The sequence below is a fragment of the Phyllostomus discolor genome, chromosome 3, assembly GCF_004126475.2.
Source record: "Phyllostomus discolor isolate MPI-MPIP mPhyDis1 chromosome 3, mPhyDis1.pri.v3, whole genome shotgun sequence".
Taxonomy (NCBI): domain Eukaryota; kingdom Metazoa; phylum Chordata; class Mammalia; order Chiroptera; family Phyllostomidae; genus Phyllostomus; species Phyllostomus discolor.
The window spans coordinates 60,202,484-60,222,860 of NC_040905.2; the positions used below are offsets into that span (position 1 = coordinate 60,202,484).

Genomic DNA, 20,377 nt, shown 5'->3' on the forward strand with positions numbered 1-20,377 from the left:
CTTGTAATGATGTCTTCACCTAGAATGCCAGAACTCTTCCACATTTTCCTGACAGGCATACAGTCTATAAACTACCCATAAAATTAAATACAACAGGACAGTGAAAGAAAAGATTCTAAATTTGATCACAGTTGAGTTGTTAAAAGTTATTTCCAGATGCATAATGTGTATAAAATATCTGCATAGCTAAAAATAAAGCAGGAATATTGGGAGGGTGGCAGGGAATGGATGATGAGGTGCTGTGGGGGAAGGGACTCACCAAACTGTTTTATATCTTAGTCACAGGCACACAAGCTTCAAAAATAGAAGGATTTGTGTTTATAATTGATTGAGGTAACTGATTATCCACAGATATTTTAAGTGTTGAGACATTAAATTGTCAGCTCTATCAGTTTGATTGCAGTAAAACATGAAAACATTGACTTTTGTCTAGTTAGAGAAATTTATTTTTCCCAGAATGACAATCCTTTAAGTAGAAGCCAGGCAGCTTGCCAGATTTCTATGTCATACACTGAAGTTTGCAAATGTAACCCATATTTTCAAGTGTTTTCCAAGGTTCAATGAATGGTGCATAGGTCTTTTGCAAATAGTATTATAATAAACAGGTCCCTGCATTATGCCTCATTCTTTAAGCCTGAAAAAAAGTTATTTATTTGTTTCAAAGAAAAAAAAAACACATCGTACCTTTGTTTTCATGAAGAATATGTTACCACTGCTCTTCAGTTATTTAAAGTATATCTCAAAAATAAAATAACCCTTCTTGGGACCACCACTGCTGAACAAGTTTGATTCATATGTTTTATAAGCCTGAAATGTCAGTAGGCTGACAGCCTTCAAAAGTCTTTGTTCCCAGAATGAGTGATTCATCTGATATTTTGTAAGATACTGTATTCCAGCCTAAAGTGAAGCTGTTACAATCAAGTAAATTCTTCTAAAATTTGATTGCTATCATATCAGCTTTGAATTCTAGATCCATGCATGCACTATATGTGTGCACATTATTTTATTTTTAAAAAAAATACTGCATCTTATTTGTTATTGCTTGTCAGAAAAACTGACTTTCATTGGGCATAACTGTGGTTCCAGTGTTTAAAACCTAATCTATTATATGAATATAAAATGTCAGATATTATATATAGTCAATCTTTTTAATAAAATCTGTGACTGGGAACTCATCACTGGGTCTGATGATTTAAATGAAAACACCAATCAAAAGACAGATGTGATCATTAATTCTACTAAAACACTAATATCTCTATATTTGCTGCATATTTAAGCATTTATTATGATTATTAAATACAGTATGTTCTAAAGACAAGCAGATCATTGAGCTCTCCATGTCTGAGTTCTGCAGACAGCAGTAGATCACATGTAAGAAAAGAGGGTACCTGAGCAGCTAAGCAGGCTGCATCAACTAAAATAACACTTCTTCCTGCCTCCTTTTGCCAACCATCTTTGTCCTGGGATACTGGATCTGGTTCCTTTCTCATATTTACAGAGTGATAACTATTATAAGTGGTCATTAAATTTTCCATTCTTCCACCCTTTTGTTCCAATCAAGTACCACTGGTACTTTATTGTTGCTCTGTGGCAGAGCTTTACAAAGTTTTCTGTCTATATATTGCCTACAATTACAGTTCTTTTGTCAACATGCTTTCCTCCTTGATTTAGTTCTATCTACTTTCGTGCCATGTCTACAAATGCTAAAATTACACTATTTTCCATCTAATATTTTTATTTTTAATTTATATTTTCCTAATCTCTAAGAAAGGATAATTTTCATAGCAGTTGTGCATTTTACTCCTATATCACCTTTGTCCATGAGAAGTCATTTTTCATTTATTTCCCAAACTGCCAAGAAACCACATGTTCTGTACATATAATCATTGGTACATTGCAAGCAGTATGGCTCTTTTTCTACTTGATATATGCATTATTTGATTTTAATGAAGTTTATTTTCATTCTTTATCTGCTCTCTACACCATTACTACCCATATAACTTCTGATATATTGTGGCGCTTCTGAAAACAATGTTCTTTCATGTCATATACTCATTTCCCCATTTTTGTTACATCTCATCACTTAAGTGATTTTAGTACTTAGCTCACAAATTAGATCAAAAGAAGATAACTTATTTTTCCCCCTCTGTTGTTTGTTTTTCCCTTTTAGGACACTAGAATTCCCTTGCAGCCAAAACAAAACAATCTATATGCTATTCACATGCTTATAATAATTTCATAATTTCAGTATTCCACAGTGTTTTCTAGACCTTCAAATTCTGTTCTTCTTGAAGTACTACACTACACAGGGATTGTGTCCTTAACTCTAGAAAACACAGGGAAATGACACCTGGAGCGGGTTGGTTCCTCTCTTACATTATCAGTGCCACTTCCAAAAGTACATAGATAGCATTGACCTAGTGCAATAGCTGAGGTGGCCAAAGTATAATGCTTTTAACATTGTGTCTTTGACTGCTCTCTTATCAATCCTGCCTCGATTTTTATCATCATCCATCCTCTTTTAAAGTTCAGTATCACCTTGTCATTCTAGTGATAGTAACCACCCTTACCATGATTATAAACTTATATTTCCACACTTTACTCCTTTCTCTGCCTCATTCCAATTACACAAGTAAACCTAAATAAAAGGTAAGTTTTCCACAGCTACCTAGATAAGTTTCTTCATACTACCTATGGGCAGTCTCCTCTTAGAATTTCACGAACCTTGTGGCCAAAAATAGACTTTGCCCTAGTGCCGATTTTTTTCCATATGTTCTTTTAAGAGTATATCAGTATTTACCAACTATATCTGCAGATTAGTAATATGTAAAAGAATACTGTTCTTTCCTTATAGTTAGTAAAATATAAGACATCTCCTTCCTATATAAAACAATTATTATATGTAAAACTATTTGTTCTATCACATTTCTTTGCTAGAAGCAACAATCACTTCAGTGCAGTGATTTCAAACTGTATTAGGGCACATAAGGGGTCCATTTTAGAAGAACATGAGTAAAGGCAAGGATATCAAATAGATGGTACTCCAGCATATCATCAGGGTTTTTTATAGCTTTTTATTTTGGAATAATTTTAACCTTACAAAAAGGTTGCAAGTTTAGTATAAAGAACTCCTGTATGTACTTGATTCAGATTTTCAACATTTTGCCACAACTGCTTTATCATTCTTTCCTACCCTCCCCCAAGTTGGTTGAAAGTTAAAAACACCATGTTCCATTACCTCTAAACACTTCAGTGAGGATTTCCCAAGAAAAAGGATATCTACTTACATTATCACAGAAGAGTAATGAAATCAGGAAATTTAATATTGATATAATGCTATTATCAGATCTAATAGAATTTATTTAAATTTTGCTAATTGTTCCCAAAATGCCCTTTATGGCAATTTTTGTTTTTCTGATCCAGAATCAGCCTTTCTTTGTCTTTCATAACATTAATATTTATTAATAATACCAGCAATTTCCTTTATAAAAATTCCTCAATTTGAGTTTGTCTAATATATCCTCATAGACTTAGATGATATATTTTTGGCAACTATACCATGTAAACAATGTTGTGTTCTTGGTGTATTACATCAGGAAGCACACGATATTGGTTTGTCCAATTATTGGCAATATTAACTTTGATTAATTACTTAAATACTTAAGGTGGTATTTACCATGTTACTACACAGTAAAGTTTGTTTTTTCTTTGTAATTAAAGAGTAATTCATGGAGAGATACTTTAAAGACTGTAAATATCCTAGTCCTCAACAATTTTCACTGACTGGTTTTAGCTTCCACTGATGATTCTTGTCTAATAGTTAAAATGGTTGCAAAATGGCTATATTCTAACACTATCATTCCTTTTACATTTATTAGCAGGTATTCTCCTCTACAATATTAGTGTGTTATAAGTGTGGATTCATGGATTTCTTTTCATTTAATGAATTAAAACTTACTAATCACTACTGATATTGAGTTATACAAGGTTTTTATATATTTTGGAAATTAACCCCTAGTCAGATGTATCATTGGCAAATATGTTCTCCCATATAGTAGATTCCTTTTCATTTTGTTGGTTTCTTTTCCTATGCAAAAGTTTTTCATTTGATGCAATCCCATTTATTTCTTTCTTTGTTTCCTTTGCTGTAGGATATATATCAGCAAATATATTGCTATGAAGGATGTCTGAGATTTTACTGCCTATGTTTTCTTCTAGGATTTTTATGGTTTCACAATTTACATTTAAATCTTTTAACCATTTTGAGTGTATTCTTGTGCATGGTATAAGTTGGTGGTCTAGTTTTGTTTTTTGGTTTTTTGTGGGGTTTCTTGCATGTACCTGTCCAATTGTCCCAACACCATTATTGAAGAGACTGTGTTTACTCCATTGTATGCCCTTACGTCTTTTGTAAACTATTAGTTGACCATAAAGCCATGGGTTTACTTCTGGGCTCTCTGTTCTGTTGCATTTACCTATATGCCCATTCTTATGCCAGCCAGTACCTGGATGTTTTGATTTCAATTGTCTTGTAATATAATTTGACATCAGGTATTATGGTACTTCCAATTTGGTTCACTTTTTATACAGCCACATAGTATTCTATTGTGTGAGTGGGTGACAGCTTTTTTATCCATTCACCTACTGACGGACACATGTGTTGTTTCCAGATCTTGGCTATCATAAATAACACTGCAGTGAATACAGGGGTGCATGTATTCTTTCAAATTAGTGTTTCAGGATTCTTAGGATATACTCCCAGACATGAAATCCCTGGGTCATAAGGCAGTTCCATATTTAGTTGTTTTTGTTTGTTTTGAGGAAATTCCATACTGTTTTCCACAATACCTGCACCAGTCTACATTCCCACCAAAAGTGCACAATGGCTCCTTTTTCTCTACAATCTCCCCAGTAGTTGTTGTTTGTTGATTTATTGATGGTAGCCATTCTGGCAGGTGTGAGGTGATATCTCAATGTGGTTTTAATTTGAATTTCTCTGCTAATTAGTGACATTGGGCATTTTTTTCATATGTCTATTGGCCATCTGTATGTCTTCTTTGGATAAGTGTCCACAATGAATAACTACTTGGCCATAAAACAGAAGGAAATTTTACCATTTTTAACAGCATGGATGGACTTGGAGATTATTTTGCTAACTGAAATTAGCCAGTCAGAAATACAGATACCATATAATGTCACTTACATGTGAAATCTAATGAACAGAATAAACTGATGAACAAAATAAAAACAAAGGCATGGATATATGGAACAGATTGACAGACAGCAGAGGAGAAAGCAATGGGGAGACTAGGTGAAAGAAGGTGAAGGAATTAGCCAAAGAATATATATGCATGACACATAGACACCAACAATAGTGTGGTGATGGCCAGAGGGAAGGAGGGATAGGGGCATGGTAGAAGTGAGCAAAGTGGGGGAATGGGGACATCTGTAATAGTATCAACAATAACAATAAAGTTAAAAAGAAAACTTATTAATCTCATTATTTGGAAGCTCAAATTGTCTCAGTCTTAGCCAGTGGGAACCTCTTTAATCTGGCTACTGTGGGGGTTTTGTTGACATGTCCCCATCATTTTTTAAGCTGAAACATCATTTCATTTTTTCATTTATATTTGGGAGTTGTTTCCAAATAACACTTTTAAAAGTTTGAAGCCCACAACTAAAGAAATTGAAGCAGTAATCAAAGAACTCCCAGCAAACAAATGTCCTGAAGCAGATAGCTCCACAGGCAAATTTTAGCAAACAATCAAAGAAGAACAAATACCTATCCTTCCCAAACTATTATACAACATTCAAGAGGAGAAAAGACTTTTCCCAATTCCAAAACCAGTTACAGACACTACAAAAAGAGAGTTATAGGCCAATATCCCTGATGAACATAGATACAAAAATCCGCTAAAAATATTAGCAAACTGGATCCAGCAATACATCAACAAGATCACTTGGGATTGATTCTGGGGACACGGTGTTGGTACAATATCTGCAAATCAATAAGCGTGATACACCACACAAACAAAATGAAGGATAAAAATCACATGATCACATTAATAGATGCAGAAAAAGTATTTCATGAAATACAGCATCCATTTTTGATAAAAACTTTCAGCAAAGAGGAATCAATATAATAAAGGCTATATATGACAAACCCACAGCCAACATCATACTCAATGGGCAGAATAGAGAGCCCAGAAGTAAACGCACACATATGTATTCAATTAATATTTGACAAAGGAGGCAAGTACATATAATGGAATAAAGATAATCTATTCAATAAATGGTACTGAAAAAACTAGACAGATACACACAAAAAATAAAAGAAACTAGACCACCTCCTCATACCATATACAAGAAAATGCTCAACCTGACCTGGCTCAGTTGACTGAAGAATCAACCCATACATCAAAAGGTTGCAGGTTTGATCCCCAGTCAGGGCACATACTTAGGTTGCAAGTTAGATCCCTGGTCAGGGGTTATGGGAGGCAACCAATCAATGTTTCTGTTTCACATCAATTATTTTTCTCCCTGTCTGTCTCCTACTTCTCCTCTCTCCCTTCTTCTCACTCTAAAATCAATAAATATATCCTCATGTGAGGATTAAGAAAGAAAAAATAAACTCAAAATGGATTAAAGACTTAAATGTAAGTCACAAAACTATAAAAGTCCTAGAAGAAAACATAGGCAGTAAAATCTCTGACATTTCTTGTAGCAATATTTTCTGATATATATCCCCGGGGAAGGGAAACAAAGGAAAAAAATAAACAAATGGGGCTCCAGCAAACTAAAAAGGTTTTGCACAGCAAAGGAAACCATCAACAAAAATGAAAATACAATCCACTATATGAGAGAACATATTTGCCAGTGATACATCCAATAAGGAGTAATTTCCAAGATGAAAAAAGAACTAATATAACTCAACACCAAAAAAAACAATCTAATTAGAAAATAAGCAAAGGACCCAAACAGACACTTCTCCAAAGAGGACATACAGATGACCAACAGACATTCGATGTCACTAATCATCAGAGAAATGCAGATTAAAACCACACTGAGATATCATCTCGCACTGATCAGAATGGCCATAATCAATAAATCAACAAACAACAAGTGCTGGAGAGACTATGGAGAAAAAGGAACCCTCATGCACTGTTGATAGGAATGCAGACGGGTGCAGCCACTTTGGGAAACAGTGAGGAATTTCCTCAAAAACAACTAAAAATGGAACTGCATTATGACCCAGTGATTTCATCTCCGGGAGTAGTATATCCTAAGAATCCTGAAACACTAATTTGAAAGAATACATGCACCCCTGTGTTCACTGCAGTGTTATTTACAATAGCCAAGATTTGGAAGCACCCCAAACACCCATCAGTAGATAGTGGATAAAAAGGCTGTGGCACATTTACACAATGGGATATTACTTGGCCATAAAAAAAGGAAATTTTATCTATTGCAACAGCATGGATGGCCCTGAAGAGTACTATGCTAGGTGAAACAAGCCAGTCAGAAGAAGACAAATATCATATTATTTCACTTATATGTGGAATCTAATGAACAAAATAAACTAACAAACAAAATAGAAACAGACCCATAAATACATAAAATAGACTGACAACTGTCAGAGGGGACACGGTTTGTGGGGTTAAATGATAAAGGTGAAGGGATTAATAAAAAAAAGTAACCAAAACAGACAGACAACAGTATGGTGATTGCCAGAAGTAGAAGAGGGCAAAGGAGGGCATAATGGTCTAAAGAGACTTGACTTTGGGTGGTGACTACACAATGCAGTATGCAGATGATGTGTTATAGAGTTGCACACTTGAAACTTGTATGGCTTTAATAACCAATGTAGCCCAATAAATTCAATATTTTAAAAAGTGCTACCCAACATTCAGAGGAATTGAATAAACAAACTTCAAGTTATATGGCTCTTGTGAAAAAAAAATGATATATAACAATAAATAAAAGTTTGAAACCCACTTTGAAAAAAACAAACCCTTTTTTCTCCAATTTTCCTTATTTTGAGATGGGTTTGTATAAAATTACCTAGAATATAGAGAAGACTGAGAAAAATGTTGGTAATCTGTTTGTTTCTGTAGCCAGACTGGCCAACATGTTGTGTCTCCAACCTGCCAGGTATGCCCTTGTGTATCTTCTGTGTCTTTTGCCTGGGAACCTCCCCATGCACCTGCAGGGTGTACTCCCTAATCTCCAAGTCATAGCTCAAACCTGCTCTTCTCAGGGAGGCATTCCCACACCACCTTATTATATTTAAAGCACTGTTTGAAAACCCCTTTGATAGTAACCTCTTCATTCCCAAAGCTTCATTTAAAAGCAAGATATAAAATGATAATAGGTTCAACCCATCAATGGCAAGTCAGAAAAATGACCTTAACCCTTACTGCTTTGTGTTACCATAGTGGATTGATAAACTTTCTAATGTGTTTTTGCTGGTGCACACATAGTACTTCCAGGTAATGGAAACAAAGTAGATGTTACCCACGCTGCTGCTTCTGACTTCTTTGATTCTTTATTTAATCCACTTCCTTATTTCACATACCAATTTGCTATGTGATCTTGGAGTAATAATTTAAAACCTGTTAAGCCTCAGCCTCCTGTTTGTTGTGAGGAATAATTAAATAACAATGCAATGTGCCTATAACATTACCCACTATGCTATTGATGCTCAAAATTGGTAACTATACTTTTTGGTAAGGGGTTAACAAACTACAGCCAGAAGTGGATTCCCAGGGAAAAAATAATAACAGGCAGATAAATTAGAATGAAAAGAGTAACACTGCCTTTTTGATAGATGACATGATTATGTATTATTATTACTATGTAAAGAAATCTACAAAAAACCAAGCAAACAAACAATCTACCAGAACTAAATGAGTTTAGCAAGGTCCTAGGGTTCAAAATTAATTTGCAGAAAGATCCAAGATGGCGGAGGATTAAGTAGAAGCTACACTACCTCCTCCCAGGACCAATCTGAAATAACAACTAAATTGTACAGAATTCATCCTTAATAGCCAACTGAACACTAGCTGGAAAGTAGCCTTATAACCACAGACAGACAAAAGAAACCACTTCAGCATAGCAAGACTGGTAAGGAGTGCATAGAATGCAAGAGAGGGATGGCTAGGCTCATGTGGGCAGCAGCTGAAGTTCGTCAGGGATAGTTCAGCAGCCAGGGGGTTTCCCTTGAGAAGTATGGGTCTAAACCCCAAGCTGTGCTCCCCATTCTATAGCACCAGAGCCAGAAAGGAACCCAGATAACATCCAGCTGTGGAAAGCAACAGCATTTCTGTACACCAAAGAGAGGCAGCTAGAAACTCAGAGAGCTTCTTAAAGGGCCAACATGCAAAATTTTGTTTGCATCCACTTACCCTGGGCTCCAGCAGAGAGAGGGCAGAGTAGACTAGATGCTTGAGGAGAGTCTGGGGTTGGTGACTCTGGGGACAGAAGTAATGAAACAGCTGCCAGATCCTTGTGCTGAGCCATTTCCCATACTGCAGAAGCCACCTTTCTCAGGCAGAGCACTCCTCTCCAAATGGCATCAGTATAAGGAGAAGCAATAGACCTATCTGCAGGAATTATTCTGCTCCACCCAGTGGAGCTTAAGCCAGGCTGCTGAGTACAGCTTGAGGCAATATTGTCGATTAATTTAACAACTAGGTGGATCTTGGGGAGCAATAAGAGACTTCAGCTGACCTTTTTTCCAAGCCTGGTGCTTATAAAAGCCTGCTTTGGTGTGCAGGACAGTTCTTTCTGCCCAGAAACAGGCACAGCAGAGGGAACCACAGGCTGTGGGTCACTGATAACTCCAAACAGATTGACCAAGGCCAGTCACAAACAGCACCAGAGTCTTTGCAGATCTATCAAATACATAGAAATGAATACAAAGAAGCAGCCAAAATGTGAAGATAAAAGAAACATACCCCAAATGAAAGAACAAGAGAATTCTCCAGAAGAAGAGCTAGATGAAATGGAGGCAAAAGATTTATCAGATAGAAAGTTTAGAGTAATGATTATAAGGAAACTCAACAGCATGAAAAAGATATAGAAACTATTAAAAAGGACCAGTCAGAAATAAAGAATGCAATATCTGAACTAATAATACACTGGAAGGAATAAAGAGTAGGTTATATAAAGCACAGGTTCAAGTCAGTGATTTGGAAAATAAGGTGGGAAAAAGTACCTGCCTGTTGCAGGCACAGCAGCAACAAGTAAAAGAATTTTAAAAACCAGAAAAGCTTAAGAAACATTTTAGACAACATAAAGCATAAAAACATCCACATCATGGGAATACCAGAAGGAGAAGAGAACAAGCAAGGGATCGAGAACCAATATGAAGAAATAATGAATAAAAACTTCCCTAATCTGGTAAATGAAAAAGACAAACAAGTCCAGAAAACTCAGAAAGTCCCAAAAAGGTGGACCCAAAAAGGCTTACACTGAGATACATCATAATTTAAACAACAAGGCTTAAAGATAGGGAGAGAATCCTAAAAGCTGCAAGACAAAACCAGGTAGTTAAATATAAGGGAGTACCAATTAGACTGGCATCTGACTTTTCAATGGAAACACTTCAATCTAGAAAGGAGTGGCATAAAATATTCAAGGTGATGAAAAGCAAGGACTTACAACAAGTCTACTTTACCCATCATGGCTATCATTTAAAACTGAAGGTGAAATAAGGAGCTTCCCAGACAAGAAAAAGTTAAAGAAGTTTGTTATCACCAAATAAGTACTACAACAAATATTAAAGGGCTTTCTTTAAGAAGAGAAAGAAAGAAGAAAGAAAGAAAGAAAGAAAGAAAGAAAGAAAGAAAGAAAGAAAGAAAGAAAGAAGAAAGAAAGAAAGAGAAAAATAGTGTAACAATAAAATGGCACTAAATGTGCCATTAATAGTCTATTAATAGGCACCTTAAATGTAAATGGCTTAAATGCTCCTACCAAAAGACATAAGGTAGCTGAATGGATAAGAAAACAAGACCCATTTATATGCTGCCTCCAAGAGACACATCTCAGATCAAAAGATACACACAGACTAAAAGTAAAGTGATGGAAAAAAAGATATTTCATGCAAATGGAAAGGAAATAAAAGCTGGGATAGCACTACTTATATCTGACAAAATAGACTTTAAAACCAAGGATATAGTAAAAGACAATGAAGGACACTATATAATGATAAAGCTAACAATCCAACAAGAAGATATAATCCTAGAAAAGATTTTACTAGGAGCACCTAAATATGTGAAGCAAATCTTGATGGACAAAAAAGGGAGAGATTGATAGAAATACAGTGATAGCCAGGGATTTTAATACCCCATTGATTTCAATGGATTGATCTTCCATACAGAAAACCAACAAGGAAACAGCAACCTTAAACAATACACTAGATCAAATCTATTTAATTGATATCTCCAGAGCATTTCACCTCAAAGCAGCAGAATGTACATACTTTCTAAGTGCACATGGAATGTTTTCTAGGATAGACTACATATTATGACACAAAACAAGTCTCAATAAATTTAAGAAGACTGAAATCATCCCAAGCATCTTCTGTGACCACAATGTTATGAAACTAGAAGTCAATCACAAGGAGAACACTGGAAAAAATGCAAAGACATGGAAGCCAAATATCATGTAATTAAACAACAAATGGGTCAACAAGATGAAGGAAGAAATCAAAAGATACCCTGACAAATGTAAATGAGGACATAACCATCCAAAATCTGTGGGACACTGCGAAAGCAATTCTAAGAAGGGAATCCATAGCATTACATGCCTATCTCAAAAAAATAAGAAAAAGCTCAAATAAACAATCTAATGTTACACTTAAAGAAACTTGAAAAAGAGCAACAACACTCAAAGTGAGTAGAATGAAGGAAATAATAAATATCAGAAGAAATAAATTAAATAGAGTCTAGAAATATATTAAAAGATCAATGAATCTAAGAGCTGGTTCTTTGAAAAGATAAACAAGATTGACAAGCCTTTAACTAGACTCATTAAAGAAGAGGACACAAATAATTAAAATCAGAAGTGAAAGTGGAGAAATAACAACTGACACCAAAGATATACAAAGAATTGTAAGAAAATATTATGGAAAACTATATGCCAGCCAACTGGACAACTTGGATGAAATGGATAAATTCCTAGAAACATACAATCCTCCAAAAGTAAATCAGGAAGAATCAGAGAATCAGAATAGACAGATTATACCTATTGAAACTGAAGTAGTAATTAAAAAATTCCTAACAAATAAAAGCCATGGGCCAGATGGTTCCATGGGTGAATTTTACTAAACATTTTGAAAACTAACAGCTCTACTTCTCAAACTATTTTATAAAATTCAAAAGAAGGGCAGGCTCCCAAACTCATTTCAAAGGCCAGCATTATCCTAATTTTAAAACCAGGTAAAGACACTACAAAGAAAGAAAATTATAGGCCAATATCCCTGGTAAACATAAACACTAAAATTCTCAACAAAGTATTAGCAAACCAAATAAATCAATGCATCAGAAAGATCATAAACCATGATCAAGTGAAATTTATTCCAGAAATGCAAAGTTGGTACAACATTTGCAAATCAAGAGATGGGATTCACCACATTCACAAAACGAAGGATAAAAATTGCATGATTATATCAACAGATGAAGAAAAAGCATTTGATAAAAACCAGCAACGATTTATGATAAAAACTCTCAGCAAAATGGGATTAGAGGGAACATGCCTAAACATACTAAAGGCCATATATGACAAACCCAATAGCAGCATCATACTCAAAGGGCAAAAACTACAAGCATTCCCCTTAAGATCAGGACCAAGACAGGGATATCCACTTTTACCTCTTTTATTCAACATAGTGCTGGAAGTCCTAGCCACAGCAGTCAGTTAAGTAGAAGAGATAAAAGGCATCAAAGTTGGAAAGAAAGAAGTAAAAATATTTGCAGACAACATGATACTGTACATAGAGAACCCTAAATATCCCACCAAGAAATGACTAGAACTGATAAACAAATTCAGCAAAGTAGCAGGATACAAAATTAATATCCAGAAATCAGGTGCACTCTTATATGTCAATAACGAACTAACAGAAAAGAAAATTAAGTAAACAACACCATTCACAATTTCTTCAAAAGAATAAAATACCTAGGAATAAACCTAACCAAGAATGTAAAAGACCTGTATTCAGAAAATTATAAGACACTGAAGAAAGAAATTGAAAAAGATACAAAAAAGTGGAAGCACATACCATGTTCATAGATAGGAAGAGTTAACATCATTAAAATGTCCAGACTACCCAAAGCAATCTATAGATTCAATACAATTCCTATGAAGATCCCAATGATGTATTTCACAGAACTAGGACAAATATTTCACAAATTTATATGGAAACACAAAAGACCTGATATAGCAACAACAATCCTGAGAAAGAACAAATTTGGAGGAATCACACTATCTAATATCAAACTATACTATAAGGCCATAGTAATCAAAACAGCATGGTACTGGCATAAAACAGACACAGAGAGCACTAGGACAGCATAGAGAGCTGAGAAATAAGCCAAAACCTCTTTAGTCAATTAATATTCAATTAAAATTAAAAATCAATGTATAAAAATCAATTGTATTTCTATATACTAATAATTGAAACTGAAATTTAAAAATCAATATCATTTAGAATAGTAAGCAAAAAATTGGAAATAAATTTATTAAAATGTTTCCAAGATCTATAGAGATGTATATAAAGAGATATACCATGTTTATGAATCAGATGATTCAATATTCTTTAATATATCAAGTCTCCCCAAACTAATCTATAGATTTGAAGCAATTTTAATCAAAATCATAGTAAACCTTTTTGTAGCATGCTTATTCTAAAATTTATATGAAAATACAAAACACCTAGTATGAAGTTTGAGAACTTACACCATTTTATTTATAGACTTATTCTAAACCTATCATAGCCAAGTTAGTGTGATACTTGATTAAAGGACATACAGATCAGTGGTACTGAATAAAATTATGAACATACCTGTGATTAACTAATTTCCAACAAATACATCATATTAGTGCAGTTGGGAAGGAGTGTTCTCTTTTACAAAGACAGCTGAAACGATTAGATATTCACATGTGGAAAGTAGAAACTGTATCCTTACCTCATATTTTATATAAAAATTAACTCAAAATGGACCACAGATTTAAATGTGAGGGCAAAAACAATAAAATTTCTAGAAGAAAACATATGGGAAAACTTTGTGAGCTTAAGTTATTTTTTTCCTTTTTTGTTGTTATTTATTTATTTATTTAGTGATAGAACACAAAAGACATGAACCATAAAAAAAAGATCAGCATTTTGGCCTTCATCAAAAGTAAAAACTTTTGCTTTTGAAAACACACATTAATAAAATGGGAGAAAATATTTTTGAAAGATTTACCTAATAAAGGGCTTATATCCATAGTACAAAAAGCTCATACACTCATAAATAAGAAAAACAATTCTTTTAAATACACAAAAGGTTTAAACAGACATGTCTGAAAAATATATGTGTATATAGAAATGGAAAATAAGCACATGAAAAGATGCTCAGCATCATTATTCATTAGGAAAATGCAAATTAAAACCACAAAGAGATATAACTAGAGACAATGTATCCACTAGGGTGACTAAAATTAAAATATTAATAACATCAAATGCTAAGGCTGTGAAGGAGCTGAACTTTCATACATTGCTATTCAGAATGTAAAATGATAACAATCACTTTGGAAAACAGTTTATATTATACATTAAAAATTGGTCAACTCTACGTTATTATTATATTAACAATGCTGAATTTAAATAATCAACTTAACATTTTTAAACTAGTAAAATAAAATTCTGATCATATATTATAGTGGTTTAACATCTTTGAAATACAAGCCAATATTTCCCCCTATTGTTCTTGTATTCTTCCTCCATCCAAGCAGTAGATAAGTTCACCTTGCCTCAAAATAAGCAGTGACAGCAGAAAGCAGAAACACGGAGGCTTTTTCCTAACCTATGTATTTTAAAATCCTGAGCCTGAGGAATAATGGAAAGGACTCAGAACATATGCTTACCAAAGCCAGGCATGTGAATAGTATAAAACAAAAAGAGAACACAGGGATGAGAGTGAGAAAACCTTATGAGGAGCCTCTATGCAGCTCCAGCTTTACTACATGAAAATTTGGTCCCAGTATTGCCAGATCATTTTTCCCCAAAAAGAAATCTGGAAATCCGAATTTTCATGTAAAATTTCTCGATTTTTACAAACAAAAGGTATTTCTGTAGGTCAAATTCAGCTCATGGATTTACATCTGGCACAGAACACAGATTTAAAACATCTTTTAAAAAAGACTTTCTCACACTCCAGACTTAGAGAAGGTTCCCTGGAAGGAAGAAAACTGGAATCAAAGGACCAACTGAATGGAGAGACACTTTTTACAAGAGAGCAGAGGCAATGTGCACCCCATGTCCTAGATACAGACTCCGGGAGGCAGGAAGATCACACAGAATTGGACGGATAATGTGAGAGGCAAACAAGGGAATTAGCCTCACAACTTGGGGTTTCCCAAGCCCCACCCAACCCTAGAGAGGCTTAGGCAGTGGCACTCTCAGTGAATTCTCATGTCTTACTGGAGCTGGAGACCACAGAAAGATTACAATATAATCAATAGCATGAAAATTGCAGGAAGACTTACTCTGCCAGCTAAAACCTTATGGATGAGAATGAGGGATAAGTCAGCAGCAATGTGTGATGACAACTAACTTCAGAAACAAAATGAAGGATGAATATTTCTATAGATGCCAACACTGTGGAAAGATGAAGACATCTAGTAGGACCCACTACCCTGATTCAAGAATTAGCAGAGCACTAGGAAAAGGTAATAGATCCTCTTTAACACTAACATTTCAGCAATCTTTGCGGAATGTGGGCTCAAAATAAAAACTGAGTTTATAAAAGAAAATAACAAAAAATGTACTCCTCGAATACTTGCTATTGTAAACTGAGATGTATTCCCATTGTCTGCCATGTGCAAGGAAGTTATCAAAGGAAGGGGGAATCATCTTGTTTACTTTCTTTAGATGAATTTTGCCAAATAAATATTGGATTTGATAATGTGTCCTACAGATAGTCCACAAGAGGATAAGATTTTGAATCACTACTACTCAATACAGTAGAGAGCTAAGTTCCTCAGATGACCTCTGTAACAATTTTACTAAACAAACTCAGTTATCAAACACATTTATTAAGTTCCCCAAACTCATTTTCAAGTAATAAATTGTCTTAGAGCAAGTCTAAATGATGGGTACCACTGTACAAAGTAAAGCTCATTCATTCTGCAACTATTTAAATAAATACAATAACAATACCACTAGAATTTATCAGCTTATATTGGAAAAAGTACAGGTCTGAGGCATTATCAAGGAGGAAGCAGAGAGGTTGTCAAAATGTGTATATGTGTGTATATAAAATCATATTTTCTAATTTTTCTAAAATGACCACATAATCCTTTAATTTCCAGAAAATTAGAAAGTATGTGTTTTAAAATATGTCTTTTAAATTACCCCTTTAATATATTCTTAGAAATTTAATAGCATGTTGCCTAATTAAACATGATTAATACTCAGATCTACACTGCTGCCATTATCCCAATAATTCAGGCAAAGTGCCTACTTTAGTATAGTCATATAATTAACCAAGTGCTTCCAACAACTGTGGCACAACAGAACCTCTGGACTTTCGGTTTTCTTCTCTGTAAAATGGGAACAAATACCTGCAAATACCTGCACAATCTAACATTTACAAAAGTATCTAGCCCAGTGTCTGATACATAATAAGTCCACAAGAATATATGATGATTAGCCACCACTGTTCACTTCTAATGGCCTCTGAAAGAAATAATCAATGAAATCTTTCTAGGAAAACAGTCACCTATTCCATCATGGTGCTGTGTACTCTTCCAAAGTTACAATAGGCCTTCAATAGTGCCATCCAGTTCAAGCTGTCCTTGAACAACCACTTCCCATTCCTACTTCAGTATTTATATTAATAAATATCAATAAATGCAACTGGGTAAGTGCCTACAAATTCTCCTGAAACCTTGCAGCTCCACTTTTTTCTAAGATAGTATGTCTTAAGTCAAGTGAGTTAATAATGCCTATCTGCTCTCAACCCCTTAAGTCTGACTTGCCATCACATTTAGAGTAAAATCCAGGGACTTCAAGTGGCCTATCAGCTTTTTGTTATCCAAGTTTTAACCTCATTTCCTACCACTCTCCCACTCTATCCACTGTGCTTTTTGCTGAGCCTTGAACACATCAAACATAAGCCTTTGCACTTGACTCATCCCGCTTCCAAGTACTCATTGCTCTGAAACATATGGTTTGTTCCCACACTTCATTCAGATTCCTACTTAAATATTACCTCCATACAGAAAACTTCCTTGACGACCCTTTCTAAAGTAGCATACTCTGTTATTCTCTATCCCCTTCATCTTCTTTTTCCCATAACTAATCAAATATACATTTATACATTGTATACATCTGTTGCCTTGTAAGTTCCATGAGGATTGAGACTTCATTTCATTGACCATATCTTCAGGACCTAGAACTCTGCCTGGTATAAAGTGACACTGACTTATCATTGACAGTGAATCTGTTTGAATTAACTAAGTTGAAGAATTTGAGTGTTACAGGAAAGCTTTCAGCAAATGACAGTGGAATGAGGAGGGAGAAGACCAGTGATAGTTATGGTGACCATATAAACCTAGAATACCTGTGGATGGAAAAGATAAAATTCTGGAGAAACTGGATTAACACCAGAATTAAAGTAAGATTTTTTTAATAGCTGGAGGATGGTAGGGAGGATGGCAGTCAGGGTGGATGCAAAAGGAAGGCTTCATGTGGTTAAAGCCTGAGCCCTGTCCCTCTTCATCTTTCCATTAATGTTCCTTTTCTCAGCATCTACCCACTTTTGCTACCTCTTTTCCTCCTCTTTGGCTTCCTCTGTCATCAATTGATTTTTCACTTGTATATACCTCAAAGCATTTTTTCCCCTGTGAATCAGTCTCAGTAGAAGAAAAGCTCTCTATTGAGAAACTGTTAAGACTATATTTGACATTCCTTTAAATGCCAAAAAGAACACCAACATCATCATCAGTATCAAGTACTCATCATGCAGTCAATAGATTGCAGCAAAAAATCATGAAGCCATTGCTTTTTACCTCCTACATCATATAGTTACTACAATATTATTGACTATCTTCCCTATGGTGTACTTTACATCCCCATGATTATTTTATAACTATTCATATGTACTTCTTAATCCCTTCACCTTTTCAACCACTGTGCTGTACACCTGAAACTAGTATAAAATATTGAATGTCAACTGTAATTGAAAAACTAAAACATGTATTCTGAGTGCTTTGGGATTTTATCTGCTTGATTTTTTTCTCTTCCTTCAGTAGAATATAACTTTAAAATATAGTCAGGATCTTTTTTAGCCCTACTAAATATAATTAATATATTTTAAAAGTACACATATTTAATGTGTACAGTTTGATGATTTGGACATATGCATATACCCATGAGATTATCACCGCAATCAAGCTCCTATAACTATGTCTATCATCTCCAAAAATATCCTTGTGTTCTTTTGTGTTTTTGTTTCTGTTCTGCAGTAAGAATACTTAACATGAGATCTGTCCTCTTTTTTTTATTTTAATCTTTGTTCAAGTACAGTTTTCTCCCTTTTACTCCCATTCCAGCCCACCCACCCAACCCTTCCCACTTCCCTCCCATTACCACCCTTCCCCTAGTTTCTGTCCCTGTGTCCTTTAAATTTGTTCCTGTAAACCCTACCCATTCTCCCCTGAAATTCCCTCTTCTCTCCCCTCTGGTCACTTAATATATTTTGTGCATAATAATGTATTGTTAACTACACACACTGTGTTATATAACAGACAACATCTTTGACTTTTATCTCACATTCCTTTAAAAAATGCCATGTCCACTAACATATATTTGCCAAAATCCGAAGCCTGGTATTGTTTTTTCTAAGTTAAGTTGATCCTGATACTTACTCAAGTCAAGATAAATAAAAACTGGCAAGCAGTCCCATCAGGCTTATAAATGATTGTGTGTATATGCTTCTCCCCACCCCTCACCAAATGACAGTCGGCTTAGTGTTTAACTGGACTCTTTGAAGAATAATTCCTAATGCATTAGCAGCAGACAACATAATAACATCTATTAATCTCAGTCAAGTACCTCCCAAAATTCAGAAGGTCAACTTACTTATTTTGAAATCTTTCAATAGAAGGTTACAGGAGAAGATGATCTCTGGAGTTCAAAATGAATCTTGAGAAAGTGAATTATAAATCAAAATTTTAGGAGAAATTTATAGCAAAGTTCATGTTTTCCCCATTAATCCTAGAGAGAAAAGAAAAATCAAAGCAAGGAGAAATGGGTTTATTTTTTTAAAATAGCAGGCATATTTATAAGTGACAAGGCATTAAAATTTAAACTACAATGATGACTACTTAGATTTAATCAATATACTCAATAACAAACAAGATATCCAATCTTAAATGACTTACTCCATTATTTTGGTAACTATGCTTACACTAATTCCAATTATAACCATAAGCTCAAGACTTAAGAGAAAAATAAATTCACTGTACAAATTAAATATCAAAAGCCAAGAGCATTTACCTTCTCCGTGTCTTTTCCAATTCCCCATACCCACGCTCCCTGTCTCTGTCATTGAATATTCAAGTCCAGAGTACTATCAAGTCTGATAGAGTTAGTGTAAAATATATTTACTTTATTATTTGTTTTTCTTAGTTCCTAGGCTAAAGAATGCTAATACCAATGTAAAAAGATGACTGCTTATATGTATATGTGTATGTATATGTACACATATATATATTGCTCTTCACCCCTTACCAAAGCTGTGCCTTCACTGACATATATCCAGTAGAAATTGTAAAAGCACATAATATAACAACTATTTGTATTCATCTGTATTAGTACCACAACATATTCACTAATAAATAGTGAAGGAATAGGTCCAAATTTAGGTTAGCAGCCTAATTTGACTTAAAACAAAATACATCTTCCTAAAGCATTGCCATTCTAAAATAACTTATAACCATAAAAGGTAAGTATGTAAAGGACAAAAGTCCAGAACAATACTAATAGCAGAAAAATATTCTGCTTCTCATTTTCACTAACTTGGTGTTAACTTAATGAAATCTGACACTGCTATCAGCATAGTACAATAAACATGGAAAGGTATCCAATGTACAAAAAAATATGACAATCTCT

The 20,377-nt window shown here is 34.5% G+C and overlaps 1 protein-coding gene across 1 annotated transcript in view; it reads right to left on the reverse strand.

Annotated features, from left to right (window-relative positions):
• Positions 1 to 20,377, reverse strand: part of LOC118499366 (serine/arginine repetitive matrix protein 2-like) — a 191,596-nt gene that overhangs the window by 22,465 nt on the left and 148,754 nt on the right. The window contains exon 7 of the mRNA XM_036020071.1: positions 19,346 to 19,480. The gene's annotated coding sequence lies outside the window, so the exon portion shown is untranslated. The remainder of the gene's footprint in view (positions 1 to 19,345; positions 19,481 to 20,377) is intronic.